Source organism: Ascaphus truei, chromosome 1 (assembly GCF_040206685.1).
Source record: "Ascaphus truei isolate aAscTru1 chromosome 1, aAscTru1.hap1, whole genome shotgun sequence".
NCBI classification, from domain to species: Eukaryota; Metazoa; Chordata; class Amphibia; order Anura; family Ascaphidae; genus Ascaphus; species Ascaphus truei.
In genome coordinates this window covers 467,638,716-467,663,244 of record NC_134483.1, presented here as the reverse complement: position 1 = coordinate 467,663,244, position 24,529 = coordinate 467,638,716, and the positions used below count along the sequence as shown (strand labels likewise).

Sequence of the window (24,529 nt, the reverse complement as noted above, 5' to 3'; positions counted from 1 at the left end):
TCAAACCACTGCTAGATAGTAGCTTTTCCCTCCCTTCCCTTAAGTTTACATATAGAGACATGCTCAAACTGATAATAAGCCACTTTGCTCAATAGCATTAAAGAAGTGTCATTCAGTTCATACCTCAGTGCGTTTTTTTGTTTTTTTTGCTCATAACAATGGAGGAGGGAGGTGAGAGAGGATGAAGGGAGGGGGGAGGTGAGAGAGGATGAATGGAGGAGGGAGGTGAGAGAGGATGAATGGAGGGGGGTGAGAGAGGATGAAGGGAGGGGGTGAGAGAGGATAAAGGAAGGGGGTGAGAGAGGATAAAGGAAGGGGGTGAGAGAGGATGAAGGGATTGGGTGAGAGAGGATGAAGGGAGGGGTGGTGGGAGGGGGAGAGGATGAAGGGAGGGGGGATGAGATAGGAGGTGGGGTGAGAGGATGAAGGGAGGGGGTGAGAGGATAAAGGAAGGGGGTGAGAGAGGATGAAGGGAGGGGGTGAGAGGATGAAGGGAGGGGTGGTGGGAGGGGGAGTGGATGAAGGGAGGGGGGATGAGATAGGAGGGGGGATGAGAGAGGATGAAGGGAGAGGACGAGGGCAGTAGGAGAGTGAGCGGATAAGGGGAGAGAGAGGATGAGGAGGGGTGCAACAATCTTGGAATTTGTGGGAGGTGCATTAAGATTAGTATTGCTCGCCATGTACAGTATGAATTTAGGTAAGTCAGGTCATTTTTAAATAACATTCTTCCCCACTAACGATTCTCGCTCGCGTCGCACCTTTCACTATTTTGTCCATTATTTTTGGAGAAGCCACCTGGCAACCCTACCTGTAACTGGGCAGAATAGGAGCGGGGTTAGCGTATGCTGAGTTACACTAGATCAGGTGACCCGTTCCAGCATATTCTGGAAGGAGTGGCCAAGCACCTGACTAAACGCTTTGCAACATTTACATCCTGACTAACATGCAATATTTATCTAGGGGCCATACTAGGACAAACCCTCTAACTCCCTGTTAACCCTTTTAAGTGAAAATAGTAATCCCATACACTTATATGTTTGAAACCGATGAATTTCAGTACTGATATTTCCAGAGTGTGTGTCAATAATATGCCTAGAAATAGGTGTGTCGGGTTGGTTTCTGACAGAGCTTACATGCTCTAGATACAGGGGTGAGCAAACTTTTTATGCCGAGCCCCCCTTTTCATCCATAAAATTTCTCACCCCCCCCTGCCTGATGTAATCAAAATCACATTAAAAAAAAAACCTTTATTAAACGGTATACAATGTAAATACAAATATATCTAAATATTTACATATTTCAACAGCTCGCGCTTGCAACATTAGGCTGCGTCCACGCTGCCGCTGAGAGCGGTGACATCACCAACTCTCCAAGCATGAGCACAGGGTGTCCTGCATAATTTTGCAAGCGTGGATTGGGGCTATTTTTGTGTGTGTTTGTGTGTGGCTGTGTGTGTGTGTCTGTGTGTGTGAGTATTGATTGCTGCTGAGCGCACATCAAAGTCAATTTTGTTTGTCTCCCCAAGTGCCAAGCTTGAGAGAGCTTATGTGCACAAAGGCAATCCTTTTGGGGGGGCATTCATCCACCTCTTTACTACCTCCCTTCCCTCTCCCCACCCCACCCCCTTCATTTTCCTTTCCCGCTCCTTTTTCTTTCTTCTGTAGCCATGCTGTAAAATGGACTGCAGTCATCTCTCCTGCTGGCAGTAAGGCCTGTTAAGTAACAGGGATGCCAGCAGTAATCATGGAGGTTTGCCCTCACACCCTGGTGAGGTGCCCTATGTGTGAATGGGAGTGGCTACATACTCTGAGTCCACCATTAGTGACATCAGAGATGTGCCCGCCCCCTGGAGATATAAGGCACTGCACTGTTAAAAGTTAGTGGGGTTGGAGTAAGGAGCAGGTCTGCGTTGAGACCTGGGAGCAGGAGGCCCACTAGTGCTGTAACTAGTGGCCTTATTATATTCATTCAGCCTCAAGCTGTATACGCCATACTGTGTCCAGGGACCTGGCACAGGGGTGATCTCCCTGAGGGGAGAGGGGATCCTACTCCATTGGGAGGGTGTACCTTTGAAGGGAGTACACGGCATAATGTGTGGCTAAGTGACTACTACGAGGGGCAGCTAGCCCACATCAAGCAAACAATAAAGAATGACCTTGTTCAAACATATCTTCATGTGCGAGTCTGGGATTACTCTACCGAGGATGGCACCACAGAGGAGTTCCTCGTCAGAATCATCCCCATGCGGACGCAGGGATCCTGATGAGGTGGAGGCGCTGCACTGGATATAGCTAGGACTCAAGTACACTACCTCAGCTGCCTGTCTGGGTTGGCAGTTCCCACACAACATCATGCGGGAAACTCAGGAGTCCTGTTGCCAAAAGGTGCACCACCAGACACGACCATGTAATGGTGAGATTGGGTGGGTCAGGCAAGGCCAGAAAATCCGTTACACTTCCATTTGCCTTTTAATATCCCCGCTCTTTGGCTTGCTGTCCCCAGTGTCATCCAAACTCCTTCCTACTGTACAGTATTATGTATTTATTTATTTCTGTTTTCAATGTTGTGTTTTCACTTTTTTTTTTATACATTATTTCTGTACATTCATAGTATGATTGATATAGTGGCAACCTACCCTTTCACTTGCAGAGGATCGCAGCGAAGCAGGTTCCCAGCGGAGGAGAGCAGGAAGACAGCACTATTGCAGGGCAGACACCGGAAGGAGGGGCGTTTTACATCACAGTGCAGGGGCGTGCTCCTCCCCCGTACCTCCGAAATCCCCGCACGTGCACACACACACCATCACGTGGCCACCACCTGCAGTATCTTGTTCGGCCGCCCAGCGCACAGCTTCTTCACCTGCCCGCGCACAGCTTCTTCGCCTGCCTGCCCGCGCACAACTTCTTCGCTTGCCCACCCGCGCACAGCTTCTTCGCCTGCCCGCGCACAGCTTCTTCGCCTGCCCGGGCACAACTTATTTGCCTGCCCACGCACAGCTTCTTCGCCTGCCTGCGCACAACTTTTTCGCCCTCCCACGCAGTGCCTGCGGCCCGCGCACACCAGGTTTCACCACCTGCGCCCCCCCATAATAATCTTGCTCTCCCCCCAGTTTGTACACTGCTGCATTCAATCAAACACCCCCACACACACAATCACAACACAGCACACATATTCAATCACAACACACACACAATCACAACCGACCACAGACACAACACACAATCGCAACACACACACGACACAGACAATCACAAGATACACACAACACACAATCACAAGATACACACAACACACAATCACAGCCAAGACACACACACAAACTCAATCACAACACATACACTCAATCACAACACAGACACGCAACACACATACTCAATCACAAGACACAGACACAACACACACACAGTCACAACACCCACACTCAATCACAACACACACACACACTCAATCACAAACACAGACACAACACACACTCATAAGTCATACACTTTCACCTGCGGAGTACTAAGCATGCTCTGGTGGGGAAACAGACAGGAGGAGGGGATGTCTGTGTGCACAGAGAAGCCCCACCCCCGCAGCAAGCCACAGAGAAACAGCAGCACGGAGATGGCCACCCGCGCACAGCTCTAACCGCCCCAAGGTTTTGACACACGCAGCCAGCGCCCCCCTAAATAATCTTGCGTCCACCAGTTTGCGCACTGCTGCTCTAGAATCCTGTGACTGAACGGTCTGTGTGTTTTGCCCATGTACTTCTTACCACATTCGCAAACCGCAAGGTATATGATGCTTCTGGAGAGACAGTTGATGAATTTTTGGGTTTTGTATTCCTAATAATAATAATAATAATAATAATAATACAGCTCAACCACGTTATAGCGCGATACGCTACAACGCGAATCCGCTTATAACGCTGTCTGAGCGTGGCTCCCAATTTAAAAACATCTCCAAGTTTTTTTGTTAACGAAATGGCCGCCATGCGAGGACTTACCTGGCATCTGCAGCTCTCTCCTCTCTCCCTGCTTCACCAAGCTGTGTCCACGAGCGTGGCACACATCTCATAAGTTTTTTGCAGACCACTCACCTCTTTGCAAGCAAGTCTTATAGGATTAGCAATATATATTCCATGCATAGTTAATTCCAGGTGGAGAGAAAGTATAGCGCAATGTATTAAATAAAAGCAAGACTGACACTATATGGTGGTGTTACAAACAACTCACCTCATTACACGCAACTGTATCTAAGCTGACATCTAATATGTGCGTACCGGCATGATTTATTAGCGTGTTAAATGCAGAGTACTTATGGACATTTCTGAAAGTGTATGGAGCAATGGGAAAGTTACCAATTCTTCTCCTTAGTTGTCCAGTACCTGAATGTCTGATTGCCAATGATCGTACTTGGCATAAATCATGCCGGTACGCACATATTAGATGTGATCTTAGATACGGTTGCATGTAATGAGGTGAGTTGTTCTTAACACCACCATATACTGTCAGTCTTGCTTTTATTTAATACATTGCGCTATTCTTTCTCTCCACCTGGAATTAACTATGCATGGAATATATATTGCTAATCCTTTAAGAGTTGCATGCAAAGAGGTGAGTGGTCTGCAAACACCACAGTATTAACCCTGTGCTTTATAGGCTAGACCTACAGTATTACTGCTGTTTGAAATGTTATCCAAACATAATCATTACAAGGGTAAAGTGCAGACACCAATGCAATGGTCAGTAATCACTTAGCAGTATTGCTCATATCCAACATGAGCAAGCTTAGATCTTTCTTTTATACATAAAGTAACTCTCGTCTATAGCGTCTCTATTACTGGCTACATAGTTGCAAGACCATTTGTTTCTAATGTGGGGGCTTTGTTAGGGACTATTCAAACCACAGCTACATAGTAGCTTTTCCCTCCCTTCCCCTAAGTTTACATATAGAGACATACTCAAACTGATAATAAGCCACTTTGCTCAATAGCATTAAAGATGTGTCATTCAGTTCATACCTCAGTGCAGTTTTTTTTTGTTGCTAAAAACAATATACGTATAGACTCCTTTTATAACATTTGAAAAGATATTGAATTATACTTAAATCCTGATGTTCAACATCTCACGTATTTGTTTGGACTCACAGCTTTATAAGAGGATCCCAATAATTACACAGGGTCACTGCTCAAAGAATATATTGGAGTCCAACTCTATTTGGGCATTATATATAATAACGCAGACATAAAGCCACTATTTTTATCAAGTCATGAAATGCAAATATATTTCTAATCCTTTAGCGATATTTAGCCCTAATGGGTGATTAATTTCCTAGGATCAGTTAGCCATACTTTTTAGTGACTAGCTAGCATTATCACTCATTTTTAACCTTAGTCAGTAGTTTGCTCATTATATGCACCACTTTATGTTATAATTATTGATTATTAAAGATTTGATTTTAGAAGGGAGGGGAGGGGGGTGAGAGGATGAAGGGAGGGGGGTGAGAGGATGAAGGGAGGAGGGTGAGAGGAAGAATGGGGGGGCAGAGAGGATGAAGGGAGGAGTGAGAGAGGATAAAGGAAGGGGGGCAGAGAGGATGAAGGGAGGGGGGTGACAGGATGAAGGGAGGGGGGTGACAGGATGAAGGAAGGGGGGATGAGATGGGGGGACGAGAGAGGATAAAGGGATGGGGTTTCAGAGAGGATAAAGGGAGAGGGTGAGAGAACGAGGGGGGTAGGAGGGTGAGAGGATAAGGGGAGAGGATGAGGAGGGGTGCCACAATCTTGGAATTTGTGGGAGGTTCATTAAGATTAGTATTGCTCGCCATGTACAGTATGACTGCAGGTAAGTTATTTATAAATTATCTGACCATTACGCCATTTGTTCTAAATTTCACTCTAAGCATGCACTAATTTCCATCAATTTGCACTATTTCATATTGTATTTCTTAAAGAAATCCTCAGAAGGGCACTCCCTCCCAAGACTCCTCCCAGATTTTTTCCGAAACAGAATATAAATTGGTGCAAATTTGTGAATACTTGGAGTGAAATTTAGAAAAACTTATGTAAGTGACATTCTTACCCACTAACTATTCTCGCTCACGTCGCACCTTTCATTATTTTGTCCAGTATTTTTGGAGAAGCCACCTGGCAACCCTACCTGTGTAACGCTCGCAGTGCCCACAAACAAGACAAGACCCCGGCACTGAGGTGGAAAGGTATAACACCACACACCCGCAGCAGCGGAGGCGTACCTGGAAGGCGGATAGTTTAGCGTTGCCGGGTCTGGTTTGGAGAGTGTAGGAGATGCGGTATACTTGCCGAGTGCATGGATTGGAGAAGACAGGTTAGTAGGGGTCCATAAGCCGTGGTCTGGGATTGGAGAGATCGCTGTAGTCGAGGGTATGCCAAAGTCCAAAATCCAGTAGGGTCCACAAACAAGCCGAGTTGGTACACAAGAGGTTAACTGGAAAGAGAGCACTACACAAACGAAGTGAGCTTCACGTGGCTACATAGGATTATGCTGAGCAAAGGAGGAAGCAGGAAGTATTTAAAGGCAGGACAGGCCAATGGGGACAGGAGGCAGAGAAGAGGCGGAGCTAGGATAGGCTGCAGGCAACAAGGCAGGGAAGAGAGACTTGCCACACAGATGGGGATCGTCGCTTGAGCGCGCCGCGCGGGAGGTGGGACCAGGTTCCGTGCGGCAACTAGAAAAGCTGCGGGTGCGCGCGGACTCTGTAATGAGAGAGGGGGAGCGCGCATGAGCAGGAACAGTTGCCGCGGTGGCAGCAGCAGCAGGTAAGGAGGGAAGATGCCGCAAAGGACATGGTCTCGATTCTTTACAACCTGTAACTGGGCAGAATAGGAGCGGGGTTAGCCTATGCTGAGTTACACTAGATCAGGTGACCCGTTCCAGCATATTCTGGAAGGAGTGGCCAAGCACCTGACTAAACGCTTTGCAACATTTACATCCTGACTAACATGCAATATTTATCTGGGGGGCCTTACTAGGATAAACCCTCTAACTCCCTGTTAACCCTTTTAAGTGAAAATTGTAATCCCATACACTTGTATGTTTGAAACCGATGAATTTCAGTACTCTGATATTTCCAGAGTGTGTGTCAATAATATGCCTAGAAATATGTGTGTCGAGTTGGTTTCTGACAGAGCTTACATGCTCTAGAATCCTGTGCCTGAACGGACGGTGTGTTTTGCCCACGTACCTTTTACCGCATTCGCAAACCGGGAGGTATATTATGCTTCTGGAGAGACAGTTGATGAATTTTTGGGTTTTGTATTCCTAATAATAATTATAATACAGCTCAACCCCGGTATAGCGCGATCCACTACAACGCGAATCCGCTTATAACGTGGTCTGAGCATGGGTTTCAATTTAAAAACATCTCCAAGTTTTTTTGTTTTGTTTTTATGGTAACAAAATGGCCATCACGCAAGGACTTACCCGGCATCTGCAGCTCTCTCCCTGCATCATCAGTTAATTTTGATAATATCACACCAATCCTATGGTGTAGCAGGTAAATAATCGGTACTAGTATATGAAGGGTCATGGATTTGATGCCTGCATGGTATGCTAAAATTGTGTGTTTGTTCGTTAGCAATAAACATTGAATGGTATATAAAAAAAAAAACAACCTTGGAGATGTGCGCCGCGCATGTGGATGTAGCCTGATGAAGCAGGGAGAGGAGAGAGCTGCAGAGAGGAGACAGCTGCAGATGCCGGGTAAGTCCTCGCGCGGCGACAGTTTCACAATCCTGGTTACAACGCGCTCCCGGTTATAACACGGTCTCATTATGTGGACCTCGAGCACCGCGTTATAACGGGGTTCAACTGTAATAATTTGTTCTTGTATAGGGCTGCTAGTTTTACGTAGCGCTTTACAGAGACATTTTGCGGACACGGTCCCTGCCCCGTGGAGCTTACAATCTATGTTTTTCGGTGACTGAGGCTCAGGGAGATAAAGTAACTTGCTTTGACAGTGCTCGTGTCAAATCAGGAGGTGGACCCGCAGGGCTGAGGTAGGGATACAAATAAACCGACCACAACCCAGGGACAGAGTCCTGTAAGAGTATCCATAGTCGGTATGGAAGCAGGGGTCAGGGCTGGCGGCAGGATTGCAAAGTCCAGGGAACAGGCAGAGGTCAGGGCTGGTGGCAGAGGTGCAAAGTCGAGGAGGCAAGTGGAGGTCAGAGCAGGCAGAAGGCATCGAGGTCGGGGTCACAGTCCGGGGTCAGCAACAGGAATTCAAAACAACCTCATCTGCTATGTAACTATGCATCAATTCCTGCAGAGAAAAATAAGTCAGCGTAACTGATCTATGTAACTGCTTTGGACTTTCCTGCCTTGTATTTAATAAGTGGTCTGTAGTTGGGAAGAAGAATGCAGGAAAGGATGGAGGGAAGAGTTCTTTTCTGTAATGCACCAAAAGGGATTTAGGAAAAGAACCTGGTATATAAAATTAGAACAAGCATATAGCACAGCTATGTTTCATTGGCAGTCTAAGCCAGGGGTGTGCAAACTTTTCCCTGTGCACACCCCTACCTGCTCTCCTCGACGCCTCGCACCCCCTCCTCCGCATGACCCCGGCGTCAAATGACGCGCATGGTCAAGTGACATCATGTAACCCAGCTGCGTCATTTGATGTCGGGTTACCAGGATAACGCATCGCTGGAAGGGAAGGTAAGTGTATTTATAGAGGCCTCGCGTGGTCCCCCGGCATTTCATTTAAATGCCTTGGGGGAGAGCGTGGGACCTCTGTAACTGCTGCGCTCCCCCCAGAAAATTTAGCGCCCCCCAGTTTGCGCACCACTGGTCTAAGCAAATGTAACATAAAAGGATTGCTAGATTGAAATTAAAAAGGAGCTGTTCTCGCCCACAATAAATACATACTCCAGCAGGCTCGTGCCTTGTAAATATTGACAATACACACGGGGTGCAAATGGGGGTTTATATGTATTATTTTCCCACTGGGACTAGTAACGAAAATACTGAAGCATTTAACCTTTTCTTAGTTGTGAAAACATATTTGTACAAACCATCACAAAATTGTACTTCACAATCACTTTTCCTCTAATGATTTTCCCATACATGTATTTTCCACACACCAACAACCCAGGAGTGCTAAAGTACAGTCCTTGATGGCTACTGGTAGGCCAGGTTTTCAGGGCAGTACAGACCTGCACAATTTGTTTTAGGCATAAGTACAGCTCAGCAAACTAGTTAAGAATGTGTTAAATAGGGGAATCTTGAAAACGAAGCTTGTCGGTAGCAGTCAAGAACTTGAGCAAGCCTGTACTTAAAGTAAGTAATGCTTTGCCAAGTGCTAAAGGCCCTCCAGGACTAACCAAAAAGATTAAATACTGTACTTTAATTATATTATTTTATTTTTTTAACTATTATGTGCATGCAACTCATAATGATCCCATGAGGATTAACAGTGCATTGTGCAGACATGACAACTCAACCCAATTTATATTTTAATTAAGATCACAGAATGTATCCTGAAGGGATCACAATACATGTATAAGTTTATAACCTGTATAGATTGTTTTGTACTGCAAGTCTGTAATGAACCTTTAGCTAAAACAAATCTTTCCATCTGTCATGGTGCCATAAAGTACTGTACTTCTTTTCTCCAGAATCATTCAGAGTACTACTGTACATATTTCAGCAGTAAAAGGGTCATTACCCCATGAGCGCCAATAAGACTACGAGGGCAATCTCAGGGAGAGCCTAGGTAGCCTCATTGGCACTCAGGGGGTTAATAAACAAAATAAAACCACTTACCCCATCCATGTTGAGGTCTTTCAAGGTCTTTAGGGTCAACAGAACAACAACCATGTGTTAATCAAAATTGCTGATGTCCAACCGTAACAAAAATTGCCGATAATGTAAACTAAAATCCAGTCTTTCCCCCTTGACTGCTACAAAAAAGGCAATGCAAAAGATAATAAAATCAGTCCTCAAATTAGCCATAATTAATGCCACGATGGCTTACATGCATCCAAAGCCATCCATGCCCCTTATCCACCAATCCTTAACCTTGATTTAAGCCTACAAATCTCAGTTGATTGAATTATAATTCTCTATCAAAATTTGTTGGGGGAGGGGGGTGAGAGCGGGAAGCTTTATATCTCCTGTCTCGGCAGAACACTAAGGTGTTTTGCAGGGCCCTGTCGCATAACACGTGGTAGGTGTCCAAGTGGCAAATAAACCAGATTGGTTGATTAACCATGTGGCATCTGCTCTTACCAATGATGCCAGGCGTCATTGTGACAGTTTTTACTGCATGACCTAATGAGTTAGCATGTGGTCGCGTGCTCTTACCAATTACGTCACGTTGGAAAACAATGTCCGACTCATTTTTTTCATTTGTTATATTAGGTGAAATGTTTAACATTTTTTTTCAAAAAAATGTTGGGGAGTCGAAGCGGCCCTTTCAGAATATTTGAATAGGGACTTAAAGAGTCTATGTATCAAGACAAACGTGCTGCAATTCAGGAGCAATAACATTGCTCCATATCTATCAAATAAAAAATCCCACTGAAAGCCACAGGAATTGTTTGTTTGATGCACTACATTGTATACGCCACTTCTGCCTATGGGTTTAATCACACCACATTGTTTGTACAGTACAGTATATTCATCTATGGGTTGTTTTCTTACTATTAATTTACTGTTCCTGAATACCGGGATTAGTACACTGGTTACTCATGAAGCCACGTTCCTGGTTCCCACCAACTAGGGAAAGGGCCACGTGACCCGAAACGGTGCTTTTGCATCTGCAGCCATATAATGAATAAACCACATGTTTTTGGCATCACATATATCTGTATGGAGTTGTGAGTAACCAGTTTTTGGTCTACTAATCCTCTACGTAAAGTATATACTGTATCTAAAACAAAAGAAATGCACGCCATTTAGAAAAGATAATGTAAACATATTTTTTTCCAATGTTGATAACAAAAGGAGAAGCCCTGAATTAATAGTAAGAAAGATAACATAGTAAGAAAACATCCCCAAGATGAATATACAGTACACACATGGTCCAAACAATAGTAACCATTTTTTAGGGGAAGAGAGACAAAGTGGGCCTTTTTCAAGGGAAAGTTACAGGATGGCTATCCCCCCCCCCCCCCCCCCCCCCGACGGATAAAGTGATTGGGGCAGTAGAAGGGGAACCAGAGGATGTACAGTAGGAAGGCCACAGAAAAGAAGGCAAATAAAATAAGTGATAAAAGTATTTTCAAGATAAGTAATGGTATAATTACAGGCCAACATATTTCAGTATTGAAAAAGGTCTAAACTTGAGTTTGTCCTCACAAATAGTCCCAATAATTTTTATGTATTTGTAGACGTGAACAAGTTTGTAAAGAAGCTGACATACAAGAGATATTATATGAAAAATAGATTAAAGAGGATGGCAAGACAAACTACATATACAACAGTTTAAAAAATATCCACAACAGACTAGAGATGTGCGAATGTTTTCAAATTTGCTTCATAACATTTGTTTGCGTTTTTTCTTACATTTCTCGATTTTGACAACATTTTCAAGAAAAATTACATTGCTCATGTAATGGTGTTTCCCCCCCCCCCCCCTCCTCTGCCTGTTACAGGGTGTGTAGTGCTGGGTACCTGCTGTATCACAGGATGCTGAGCTTTCCGCCAGTGGTATAGGGAAGACAGGACAGGCTTTTGGGGTGATGTTTAGTTCTTCTCTCGGTGATTCAGCGCCTCCATCTCCTGCAGGCTCCAGGGATGCTGGAGACAATCCCTGCAGGAGTACTCTCTGATACTCCCCCTGATAGTTTGTACTCAGAGGCAGGAGTATATTTTATGAACTGGAACACTCTTTATTCTTTAACTCGCAGCATACAGTCAGCTTCCACTGTATACACTTGGCCTCCAGATGGACCCTAGACTCAACCCTGGAGCTTGAGGCCTCCAGAGCCAGTCCTATGCTCTTCCTTCACCCCTGATGGGATGAGGGGTATAGTCCTCACTCCCACTCCCCTAAGGGAGGGGATGGAAAGTGGACAGAGCCCTGCGCACACTCTTCCATGGGACCAGTCTCTCTCAGGGGAGAGACAACACTGGCTAAATTTAGGAAGTGCAGCCCTTTAAGTACCCTGGGGGAAGATCCAAGGTCGGAGACCAGGATTGCGCAGACCACAGGCCTTGTCCCACCCCCCCTGTCACTCAAGGGAGCTGATCACTGCAGGGAAAAACCTGGATTGGGCCTAACATTTCCCACCACGAACCGAGAGTTGCCCACCCATATACCCTGGGACGCCAACTGCCCTGGCCAAGTCCACCCCGGGACCCTCCTCAGCAGTCCTCTATCAAGCTGAGGCCCGCACCGCTTCCTATCTTGCCAGGGAGTGGATGGCTACCGCCACGGCCTCAAGAACCCCAACCAAGGTCCAACTCCATACCCCGAGTAACCTTTACTCCGAGTGCCATACTAGAGACACAGACCCCCAGCCAGTATGAGTAGCCCGGCGCAATCTCCTAGCTAAGAACCAGCATACCGCAGTCGTCCTGTCATCTGGTGGCTCCGACTTGGGAGTAACCTTACCCTAATTGGTAGAGTTTAAAACCAGAGAAAGAACATGAAACACAGACAGAGCTCAGTGCTACATCCATTGACACAAATACACGGTACAGTGCCTATATATATATTCGTACATATATATATGTGTTCGGCCAAATCACCCAAAAATCTACTCGCCCAATCAAAAAATCTACTCGCCACCTAGTCCCGCCCCCAACCCCGCCCCATGTCCCGCCCCAACCCTAGTCCCGCCTTTAACCCCGCTTTAAAATAAAATATATATAAAATACATTTAATAAATTCCTAGTCAGAACATTCGTTTTTGACATAAATGTATTTATTGTATTACATTATACTAAAATTAGTCCTTGTTACGTGTGTGTGTGTGTGTGTTGTGTGTGTGTGTGGTGTGTGTGTGTGTGTGTGTGTGTGTGTTGTGTGTGTGTGTGTGTGTGTGTGTGTAAATGTCGGATCTAGAAATAAAAGCCAGGTGTGAATGACTAGTTTCCTGAACCCCTTAACCAGTGTCTGGACGTCCCCACTTCACAATGTCTAAAGCAGAAATCCCGCCTGGGATCTTACCTGATCCGCAGTCCCTCAATGTCCAGGTAGCCTCATTCCCGCAATGTTATACATTGGAGAGGATGTGTTCCCTACCTGTCTTCTGGGTTAGGGGGGGTTCCGATGTCTTCAGTGTGAAGCTTGAGTCAGATCTGGAAGAAAGCAGTATAGGTTATTTCGGTGTAGTATAGGGCAGTTAAGATATATAGGGTAAATAAGAGATCCAGATCCAGAGTGTGGGAGAGAGAGAGAGTGTGGGGGAGAGAGAGAGAGAGAGTGTGGGGGAGAGAGAGAGAGAGAGAGTGTGGGGAGAGAGAGTGTGGGGGAGAGAGAGAGAGAGAGAGGTGTGGGGGAGAGAGAGAGAGATTGTGGGGGAGAGAGAGAGTGTGTGGGGGAGAGAGAGAGAGAGTGTGTGGGGGGGAGAGAGAGAGTGTGTGGGGGGAGAGAGAGAGTGTGTGGGGGAGAGAGAGAGTGTGTGGGGGAGAGAGAGAGAGTGTGTGGGGGAGAGAGAGTGTGTGTGGGGGAGAGAGAGAGTGTGTGGGGGAGAGAGAGAGAGAGTGTGGGGGAGAGAGAGAGTGTGGGGGAGAGAGAGTGTGGGGGAGAGAGAGTGTGGGGGAGAGAGAGTGTGGGGGAGAGAGAGTGTGGGGGAGAGAGAGTGTGGGGGAGAGAGAGTGTGGGGAGAGAGAGAGTGTGTGTGGGGGAGAGAGAGTGTGGGGGAGAGAGAGAGAGTGTGTGGGGGAGAGAGAGAGAGAGAGTGTGTGGGGGGGAGAGAGAGAGAGAGTGTGGGGGAGAGAGAGAGAGAGTGTGGGGGAGAGAGAGAGTGTGGGGGGAGAAGAGAGTGTGGGGGAGAGAAAGAGAGAGTGTGGGGGAGAGAGAAGGAGAGAGTGTGGGGGAGAGAAGAGAGAGAGTGTGGGGGAGAGAGAGAGAGTGTGGGGGAGAGAGAGAGAGAGTGTGGGGGAGAGAGAGAGAGAGAGTGTGGGGGAGAGAGAGAGAGAGTGTGGGGGAGAGAGAGAGTGTGGGGGAAAGAGAGAGAGTGTGGGGGGAAAGAGAGAGTGTGGGGGAGAGAGAGAGAGAGTGTGTGGGGGAGAGAGAGAGAGTGTGGGGGAGAGAGAGAGAGAGTGTGGGGGAGAGAGAGAGAGAGAGAGTGTGGGGGAGAGAGAGAGTGTGGGGGAGAGAGAGAGTGTGGGGGAGAGAGAGAGAGAGAGTGTGGGGGAGAGAGAGAGAGAGAGAGAGAGAGTGTGGGAGAGAGAGAGAGAGTGTGGGGGAGAGAGAGAGAGAGAGTGTGGGGGAGAGAGAGAGAGAGAGTGTGGGGGAGAGAGAGAGGAGAGTGGGGGAGAGAGAGAGAGAGAGTGGGGGGGAGAGAGAGAGAGAGAGTGTGGGGGAGAGAGAGAGAGAGAGTGTGGGGGAGAGAGAGAGAGAGAGTGTGGGGGAGAGAGAGAGAGAGAGAGAGAGAGAGAGAGAGAGTGTGGGGGAGAGAGAGAGAGAGAGTGGTGGGGGAGAGAGAGAGAGAGAGAGTGTGGGGGGAGAGAGAGAGAGAGAGTGTGGGAGAGAGAGAGAGAGAGAGAGAGTGTGGGGGAGAGAGAGAGAGTGTGGGGAGAGAGAGAGAGAGAGTGTGGGGGAGAGAGAGAGAGAGTGTGGGGGAGAGAGAGAGAGAGTGTGGGGGAGAGAGAGAGAGTGTGGGGGAGAGAGAGAGAGTGTGGGGGTGAGAGAGAGAGAGTGTGGGGGAGAGAGAGAGGTGTGGGGGGGAGAGAGAGAGAGTGTGGGGGAGAGAGAGAGAGAGAGAGAGTGTGGGGGAGAGAGAGAGAGAGAGTGTGGGGGAGAGAGAGAGAGAGAGTGTGGGGGAGAGAGAGAGAGAGAGAGAGAGAGTGTGGGGGAGAGAGAGAGAGTGTGGGGGGAGAGACGAGAGAGAGAGAGAGAGAGAGAGTGGGGGAGAGAGAGAGAGAGAGAGTGTGGGGGGAGAGAGAGAGAGAGTGTGGGGGAGAGAGAGAGAGAGTGTGGGGGAGAGAGAGAGAGTGTGGGGGAGAGAGAGAGAGAGAGAGTGTGGGGGAGAGAGAGAGAGTGTGGGGGAGAGAGAGAGAGAGAGTTGTGGGGGGGAGAGAGAGAGAGTGTGGGGGGGAGAGAGAGAGAGTGAGTGTGGGGGAGAGAGAGAGAGAGTGAGTGTGGGGGAGAGAGAGAGTGTGGGGAGACACAGAGGGGGGAAATGGTGGGTGACACACACACACACACACACAGAGAGTGGGTGATTCACAGAGAGAGAGAGGGTGGGTGACTGACTGGCTGGGTGACTGCTGGCTGGGTGACTGGGTGACTGACTGGCTGGGTGGGGTGACTGGCTGGGTGGGTGACTGGCTGGGTGGGTGACTGGCTGGGTAACTGGCTGGGTGGGTGACTGGCTGGCTGGGTGACTGACTGGCTGGGGCAGGGGTTGACTGGCTGGGGCAGGGGTGACTGACCGACTGACTGGGGCAGGGGTGACTGACCGACTGACTGGGGCAGGGGTGACTGACCGACCGACTGGGGCAGGGGTGACTGACCGACCGACTGGGGCAGGGGTGACTGACCGACCGACTGGGGCAGGGGTGACTGACCGACCGACTGGGGCAGGGGTGACTGACCGACCGACTGGGGCAGGGGTGACTGACCGACCGACTGGGGCAGGGGTGACTGACCGACCGACTGGGGCAGGGGTGACTGACCGACCGACTGGGGCAGGGGTGACTGACCGACCGACTGGGGCAGGGGTGACTGACCGACCGACTGGGGCAGGGGTGACTGACCGACCGACTGGGGCAGGGGTGACTGACCGACCGACTGGGGCAGGGGTGACTGACCGACCGACTGGGGCAGGGGTGACTGACCGACCGGCTGGGGCAGGGGTGACTGGCCGACTGGGGCAGGGGTGACTGGCCAACTGGGGCAGGGGTGACTGGCCGACTGGGGCAGGGGGGGGTGACTGATGGGAGGAGTGACTGATTGGGGGGGGTACCTCTGGTGTCACACACATTCTCCCATACACACACACACATTCTCCCATATACACACGCACGCACGCACGCACACACACACACACACACACACACACACACACACACATTCTCCTATATATACACACACACACACACTCTCTCTCTCTCTCTACACACACACACAGGGGGGGAGTTAAGGCCGCGACCATCACCACCACTCCTACCCCCCCGCGCCAAACTCCCGCTCGCGGGATCGGGGGGAAGCGGAGACCTGAGAGACACCCCCGCTCCCATCTCCTGCCCCGCGGGCTGTCACGCGGTGACAGGTGGAAGCGGGCCCTGAGGGGCATCCCCGCTCCCATCTCCTGCCCCGCAGACTGTCACGCGGTGACAGGGGGAAGCGGAGACCTGAGGGACATCCCCACTCCCATCTCCTGCCCCGCGGCCTTACACAGGGGGAAGCGGGGACCTGAGGGACATCCCCGCTCCTATCTCCTGCCCCGCGGGCTGTCATGCGGTGACAGGGGGAAGCGGGGATCTGAGGGACATCCCCGCTCCCATCTCCTGCTCCGCGGGCTGTCATGCGGTGACAGGGGGAAGCAGAGACCTGAGGGACATCCCCACTCCCATCTCCTGCCCCGCGGCCTTACACAGGGGGAAGCGGGGACCTGAGGGTCATCCCCGCTCCTATCTCCTGCCCCGCGGGCTGTCACGGGGGGAGCGCCGGGGACAGGAGAACACCCCCGCTACCACCTCCATAACTGCGGGCAGCGGGAGCGCCGGGGACAGGGGGGAAGGCACAGATAATATGTACTGTGTCCTCCATGGGAAAAGAATGGCCGCTCGTTGGGGGCGGGCTCATATAGAGCCTGGCCGCACGCCCACACAGCCTGGGAGCGTGCGCCAATCAGCTGTCGGGTAGGGGGAGTTTTTATTTTTTTTTCAGCCAGCGCGAGCAGGGAAATTTAAAAAAACACGTGTGCTGCTTGGGCCAATATTTACTCACCCGGAGGTTAAATCCACTCGCCACGGGCGTGTAAATGTATATGATTGTCGAACACTGTGTGTGTGTGTGTGTGTGTGTGTGTGTGTGTGTGTGTGTGTGTGTGTGTGTGTGTGTGTGTGTGTGTGTGTGTGTGTGTGTGTATATATATATATATATATATATATATATATATATATATCTCTTTTGAATAAAATGGTCTTTTAGTTTAATTCTTTGGCCTAAGTGTCGTAAGCCCTTGAGCCCCTCCAAGGCAGACCACGTCTCAAGTGTCCTAACACTAATATAAATTCTTAATAACCTGTACATTACCAGGAAGAATGATTAAAATAAATCTGTCAAAATTAGTTGCATAGTTCTAAGTCTGATTGAAGCTCTTATTAACCTATACAATACCAGGAAAAGCGTCTTGGAGGGCGCCTGCCTCTACAACCAGGATGCCTCGGAGAGAGACTCCTACCTCCAAGAACGGAGCGAACCAAAACACAGTCTGCTTCAACTGTGGACAAGAGGGTCACTACTCTCGGGACTGTCCAAGGCCCAACAGGTCCAATCCTAATGTCATGGCCTGCAAGGTGCAACCAACAGAAACATCCTCCACAGCATTGGAGAGCGCCCCAGCACCTAGCCCCGATGAAGCATCCCAATCAGGCATCTGCAGTCACATGGGACCAGTTACTGTCATAAGGATCCTAGTGGAAGGTATCTACTTATCGGCTTTGTTGGATACCGGGTCACAAGTGACTATCGTATACCGACCCTTCTACGACCAACATCTTAAGCACCTGCCCCTGCAGTCGGCAGAAAAGATGAAGTTGTGGGGTCTCAGCAATGAGGATTACCCCATTGACGGTGTGGTAAAAGTACAGCTAGATATACCACATCTGAACACCGGCAAGTATCAAACCATGGAAGAGGAGGCTCTAATATGCCCCGAGCATCGGGAACATCCAAGCTCCCCAATCATCTTGGGGACACACGCCAATGTGGTGCGGGTGGTGATCCGAGCTTACCTACAGGAGGCCGGTGAACTACCATCTTCTCTATGGATCCACCCGGTACTGAAGGAAGAGTGCTGCCGGGTCTCGGCCCAGGAAGGATATAGTGACTTATTTAATCACACAGCGGGGTTGACCAAGATTCCACCAGGGGGAGTGAAGAGCATGCACGCAGTATGCTGCTATCTGAGCCGAGACAAGGCCGACCATTACTTCTCTCTAGAGAGTACGCCAGAGGAAGAAATCCAGAGAGGGTACAAGATCGTGCCAATTCCGGTGAAAATCAAAGTGTTCATCCAGAATATCTCCCCTTACATCATGCCATTTGACCAAGGTCAAATATATATATATATATATATATATATATATATATATATATATATATATGTTACTCCCGTCGAGACAATGGCTCAAGTGAATACCGCCACCGTGCAAGATCAGCCGGTCGGGCTGCTGTTTGACTTCGGGGAATCGACCCTGTCGGACGAATGGAAGGAACGGCTAAGCTCCAAGTTGGAGCAGCGCCGGGAAGTGTTATCCACCAGCGACATGGATGTGGGCTGCAGCCGAAACGCCCAGCCCTCGATCTGGCTGAATGACACCACATCATTCCGGGAGCGTTCCAGATGCATCGCTCCCAGACGTGAGGGATGTCCTACAAGAAGTGAAGACGGCGGGCATTGTGACGGAATCCCACATCCCCTATGCGTCCCTGATCGTGGTGGTACATAAAAAGAATGGATCGGTCTGCTTTTGTGTGGACTATCGGGCCCTGAACAACCGTACTGTACCAGATCAGTACACTCAGCCACAGATCGAAGAGATCCAGAACATGCACTCGGGGAGCCAGAGGTACAGCGTGCTGGACCTGAGGTCTGGGTACTACCAGGTACCTATGAGCGCCAAAGATCAAGAGAAGATGGCATTTGTATGTCCCCATGGCTTCTATTAATTTATCCGCATGCTCCAAGGCATTTGTGGTGTCCCGCCAACATTACAACGGTTGATGGAGAAGACCATCGGAGATATGAATCCCCAGGAATGCGTAGTCTACATGGACGATATCATAGTCTTCGGCAAGACTCTGGAAGAACATGAGGTACGTCTGCTGAAAGTGCTAGATCTACTGGGCAAATGCCAGTTCTGCCACATGTCAGTGACCTACATGGGACACATAGTGTCCGCAGACGGATTAGCTACCGACCAGCTAAGGTAGCTGGGATGCCAAAACAAGGCCCTCCTTGCCACCTATTGCCATCCAGAGGGCATGAACATCACCCAAAATGCCATTCCCTGGAAGGAATTGGTGCTGTACCAGATACGAGATCCAGTGGATGGAGCTATACGCCAGGCCATTCAACAAGACAAGCCCTCATTGGTGAAATGTGCTCCCACCGAAATAATGCGTGAATGGGAATAGAAAACTTGCGATTGTGAAATCGCAAACTTTTCCTTAAAAAATAGGCGGTTGAATTTTAGCTTTACAGCTTAGGCATAAGGAGGAATCCTCAGTCCAGGCACGGCAGTCTCCACAGCTTGCTCTGGCACGGCTGCTGGGGGTCCTTTCTCATGGGGTCCATCCGCTCCCCTCAATCCGGGTCCCACCTTCCGCTAGCAAGGCACTGTAGGTCACGTTCACACTCTTGCCTGTACTCTGGTTGTCTTGATTTCCTCCGTGCCGGAATCGTGCTCTACCCCATAGCCCGGTACCACTTCCGTGTATGATGCGTGTCGTTGCGTCACAATGCACTACTATAGTGGCTCCGTTGTAACACCCTACGCATTTCACCAAGGTTCTTCACTTCGTCAGGGGATAGTGTTGCCAGTCTAATGGGGCTTCTTAAGTACCCACTAGCTGGCAGGCAGCGATTTGCATAATTGATGTTTACATTAATAAGATAAGATGACATACCATTCCATATCATAACCATCCGAATAGAAGGCAGCTGGTTCTACCCAGGAACCTACAGTATAAGGACCCATGATCTCTAAACGATGACCATGGGCATCTTGGAGTGGAGAAGACCTCCAGCCTAATAGGAGACCGGTTCTTCTGGCATAGGATGAAACAGTCAGTAGAACACCATTGCCATGGATGCTCACGGTGTATACAGCAGAAGACCTTGCCTACCAAAGCCACTCCAATGGCCATCTGAAGAGCTTGGGCCCCCTAGATCTCGTATGCATGGACTTCCTATGTATAGAGCCAGATTTGAGGGGCGTTGGGAATATACTCGTGATCACGGAGCACTACACCCGCTATGCCCAAGCCTTCCCCACCAAAGACCAGAAAGCCATTACGGTGGCTCAAATCTTATGGGAACGGTACTTCGTACACTACAGGCTACCAAATCGTCTGCACTCGGATTAAGGGCGGGGCTTTGACCCTCTTCAACATGGTCGACACTCTAAAAGGCTCTCAGAACACCGAGTGGAGCAAGCACGTGGAGTCGTTAGTGCACGCCTATAATTGCACCCGACGCGAATCTACAACTCCCTACTTCCTAATGTTCAGGCGAGAGGCACGGCTGCCTGTGGATATATGTCTGAGGGTATCTACTGATTGGGTACCCAACAGGACACACTATAAGTATGTGCACTGGCTCCAAGAAAGCCTGCAACGAGCCTACCAACTAGCGGCGAAGGCATCAGCCCATCTGAATGCCTGCAACAAATGACGCTACGACCACAAGGTCCGACCTAGAGAAATTCGTCCTGGAGATGCCGTTCTCCTGTGTAATCTAGGGATCTCCGGCAAACACAAGCTGGCCGACCGTTGGCGCGACGGAGTATTCGAAGTGGAATCTCAGATGCCAGGCCTCCCTGTCTACTGCATACGTGACGCGGATGGCAGGGTAAAGGTCAGGCACCGCAACCATCTACTGCCTATCCCACAAGTGGGAGATAACAATTCGTAGATAGAGACTGTACCATTGGCCGGTGAGCCATAGGGATCTGAAGAAAACTCAGAATCTTTGATGGAAACCAACAAGGATCCTATGGAAGGACGCACTTTTAGAGATCAAAGGGCACCTCTCGAAGGAACAACGGGTAATGGGCCCAGGCACCCGTATCAGTGGCTTTAACGAGCCGTCTTCTGGATCCCAGGAGTCCGGACTTTGTGCCAGAAAGAGATTTTACAGAGACTGTAGCACCTCCTATGGCAGAGCTACTGCACACTTTGGGGTGGGTTGGCTCCTGTGGACACCATGGTGTTTAGGTGCCCAGGGCACCTCTTTACTTTAAGGGAACTGCATCGAGGTATATAGGGTGGTGATTGGACATTGGGTTTCTGTGTTGTACGGACCTGCGAGGTCCGCATAATATGTTACGGTGTTATATTGTTAGCTATGTTCAGTAAACATGTTACTATATACTATTGTGTGTGTTCATTATATTGGGTTCTGTGAAGGGGTTATCCAGCGCTGCTAGGATCCCTCATAGGTGGAGGCGCTGTCACCGAACAAATCAGGTACACCCCAGGCTTCCTGCAGCGGAGGATCAGGTCTCCTGTGTGCCTATCAGCTAAAGCGCAACACATGTAATCCCCCCAGACACTTGGGAAGGGGGCTACACACGCATCGGAAGTATGTATGAAGTGGTGCAGCTCTGGGCCAAAGCTTGGCAAAGGAAAACATCCTATTGCTTGCACTTGCATTCTTTCTTTGGTACTTATGGTGCCGATTATATTATTCTTATTCTTATAATGGCACTTTTGCCTCATACACAATCGTCCTTGTTTTTCTAGCTATATAAATATTTCGCATACAGTAAACCGATGTATGTGATGCCCCGGTGTTCATACATGTTATCCGTGCTGCGCAGACTCTGGACGCGCAGCTCCGTACTGAACACAGCCGCACAACAGCTGCTCACGCGCAGCTTCTCGCCCTCTCACCACTCACGGATTTCGCGCGGGCCCTGGAGATTCTCGCGATAACTCGGGCCCTATATCAGCGCTCTAGCGGTAGCCCAGCTTCCTCTTTCCTGTTCAGGGCTGCGGTGAGTGTGAGCGCTTCCAGCTGAGGTGCGGCCTCTCGGGAGGGGAGACAGGTTCGCGGGCAGACATGCGGCTGGGGGAGGGGCGGGATACCCGGGCTGTGCATGAGGCCTAGCAGGGTGGCAGACGGCCGGAGCTGTGCATGGGGGCGCGGTAAGCGCCGGCCTGGAGGGGATCCATGTGAGCCGCGCCGTGATATCTCTAGTCACCTTTTCCTGTTAGAGTGGGGATACAGGAGTATACAGCACAATACGGGAAATCCCAGCAAAACTTTTTTACGGACTTGTATGTGTTCAGACGGCCCTTACAGAATTCACTTTTATAGCTAACAAATTGTAACGCCAACATATTGTGATGTGTGTTATCGCAACCTCCTCCCATATGTTGCTTTTCTCTTTTGGGATTTGTACAAGATATAGTTTAACTTGGAAGTACATTAATATGTTTTTTTTTTTTGCTGTATGAAGACAAACCTGCATACTTCCATGTGTCCTATAGCATTTGTCATATCTCCTTTTTTATTTGGGGGTGTATAACATGATTGTCCCTGTAATGGTTGGGCCATGAGTCGATGAAACCTGGCGATCAGCTTAATTTGCAGGGAGGCGTTTTGTTTACAATGGAAGCCCCTTCATTGCCCACTTGAAGCCCCCCATGCTTCGTAGTGGCTAACACAGGGGGGCAGAGTGTATCCTCACTCAAACGCCGGGCAGGAGCGCACCCTCCGGCTCTGTATCCTGTCGTGAGGTACAAACGCCCATTTCGGGATCCCCCGCATGTAACGCCCGGTGCATCACAGTGTAAATGTGGGCCGAGGGATCAATACTATTGCTCGGCCCTTCCTATAAAGCGTGCGCTCGCCTCTCCTATGGCGTGATGCTATACGGCTATAGCGCGCACGGGCTGACCAGGGGGCTCTGCAAACATGACCCATTGCCCAGCGTGTTGCTGTTTTCTCGGACTTGGATATCTATGCTGTATGCTAATTTGTGCGTATTCTGCCCACAGACTGATCTGCCCAAGGCTTCAAGCACTTCACTACAGAGCGGATGCCATGCAATAAAGACTAAGCAAGGTATACTAGATATATTTTTAAGAGGGCCATTTTCTTTTACGTTTTTAAAATGTAAACAACCACAGCTGGAGTAGTTGCATTTATGTAAAAAAAATGTTTTATTGATGGCCAAAACTTTCCAAGCTTGTGGTAACATCAGAACAGACGTGCATGGTGGGCGTCTGATAGCAAGCATTTGGTCTTGTGGAGAGAATGATGGAAATAGGATCTATATAATAAACTTGTGTTTTTTTGGTTTTTTTTAAGATTGCTGCTGAATCTGGAGCAGGCATTTAAAATGGCTTGTTTGACTGACTTTACACATGCATCCCCTTTTTAGCTTTGCCCACTTTAAGACTGTCTATTCTTCAAGTGGCCAACAAAGGGGGGTATATTAAAAAGCTCTCTAAAACGCAAAGTAAGGTGTAGGTCTTTACTTTGGATCCTGTCGTGAGCAACAATTACTTGTAAGGCTACGTTTATAGTGACGGCGACATTGCGTCAAAACAAATGTATTGACGCGATCGCTGGAAGTCGCTTCAATTTGATTTTTCCAGCAACCGCAGCGTGACGTCGCTGGCATCAAGCGCAGCCTAAGGCCTCGTTCAGGGTGCTGGCTTCGGAGGGAGGGCGTGCTGACGTGAGAAACAAAGTATCAATTTGAATACTTGTTGTCAGGGTAGCAACTGCCCTGCCTCCGAAGCCAGGAGTTGACGCTGACTACAGTTTCAGTAAACGAAAATTTAGTTTTTTGGAGCTGCAGCAGTGTCACAGGGGACCCTAGGCAGCCAATGAAATCATTCTTCAGAATGATTACAAGACTGCAACACTGATCCAGTCTGTCTGTCTGTGTCCCCTCCAATGTCTCCATGCACCGAATAAAGTTTTTTTGTCAGTTCAGTTGTTTCAGTGTTTGGTCACGAGAGAGAAGCAGTTTCTACTGGAGCTGCTTTTCAAAAGTTATATAAAATATTCATTTGCATTCCCTGTAATATATTTGTTGTTTTGAAATATAGTTTATATCAAAATATATTTTATTTTTTGTTATTTAGTGTTGTAAAAAAATTTTTTGAAAAAATAAAATTTTCATACTTAACGAAAAATAACTTTGCACAATGGATAGTGCTTCAATAGAACTTCTTATTTCTGAAGTTCAGCTGCGTGCACCGCTTTGGGATCAGCGTTGTCCTGCGTATCATGATAGGTACAAGAACGACAACGGTGTCCCTAGGGGAAATCTCATTGGTCCCTTGGGCCGCCCCCGCACACCTCTCATTGGCCTGAGGCGGAGTGACGGGCCAAAGGACACAGTGTCACACACACACCTCACACCCCCCCCCCACCCCCTCAAGCTCACACCCCGGCGCAGCTAGTCAGCGGGGGAGCGGA

The 24,529-nt window shown here is 48.9% G+C and overlaps 1 long non-coding RNA gene and 2 other non-coding genes across 9 annotated transcripts in view; all 3 read left to right on the top strand.

The window, feature by feature from the left end:
- Nucleotides 1-24,529, top strand: part of LOC142463752 (uncharacterized) — a 55,362-nt gene that overhangs the window by 29,452 nt on the left and 1,381 nt on the right. The window contains exons 1-2 of one of the 7 annotated variants that reach the window (XR_012787490.1): nucleotides 21,946-22,088; nucleotides 23,095-23,161. This is a non-coding gene — a long non-coding RNA (uncharacterized LOC142463752). The other 6 variants (XR_012787491.1, XR_012787495.1, XR_012787493.1 and 3 more) reach the window with 6 other exon arrangements.
- Nucleotides 22,721-22,841, top strand: LOC142473359 (small nucleolar RNA SNORA26). The gene has a single exon (XR_012790056.1). It is a non-coding gene; the product is annotated as a small nucleolar RNA SNORA26 (small nucleolar RNA).
- Nucleotides 23,483-23,603, top strand: LOC142473352 (small nucleolar RNA SNORA26). Its single transcript, XR_012790055.1, has one exon. It is a non-coding gene; the product is annotated as a small nucleolar RNA SNORA26 (small nucleolar RNA).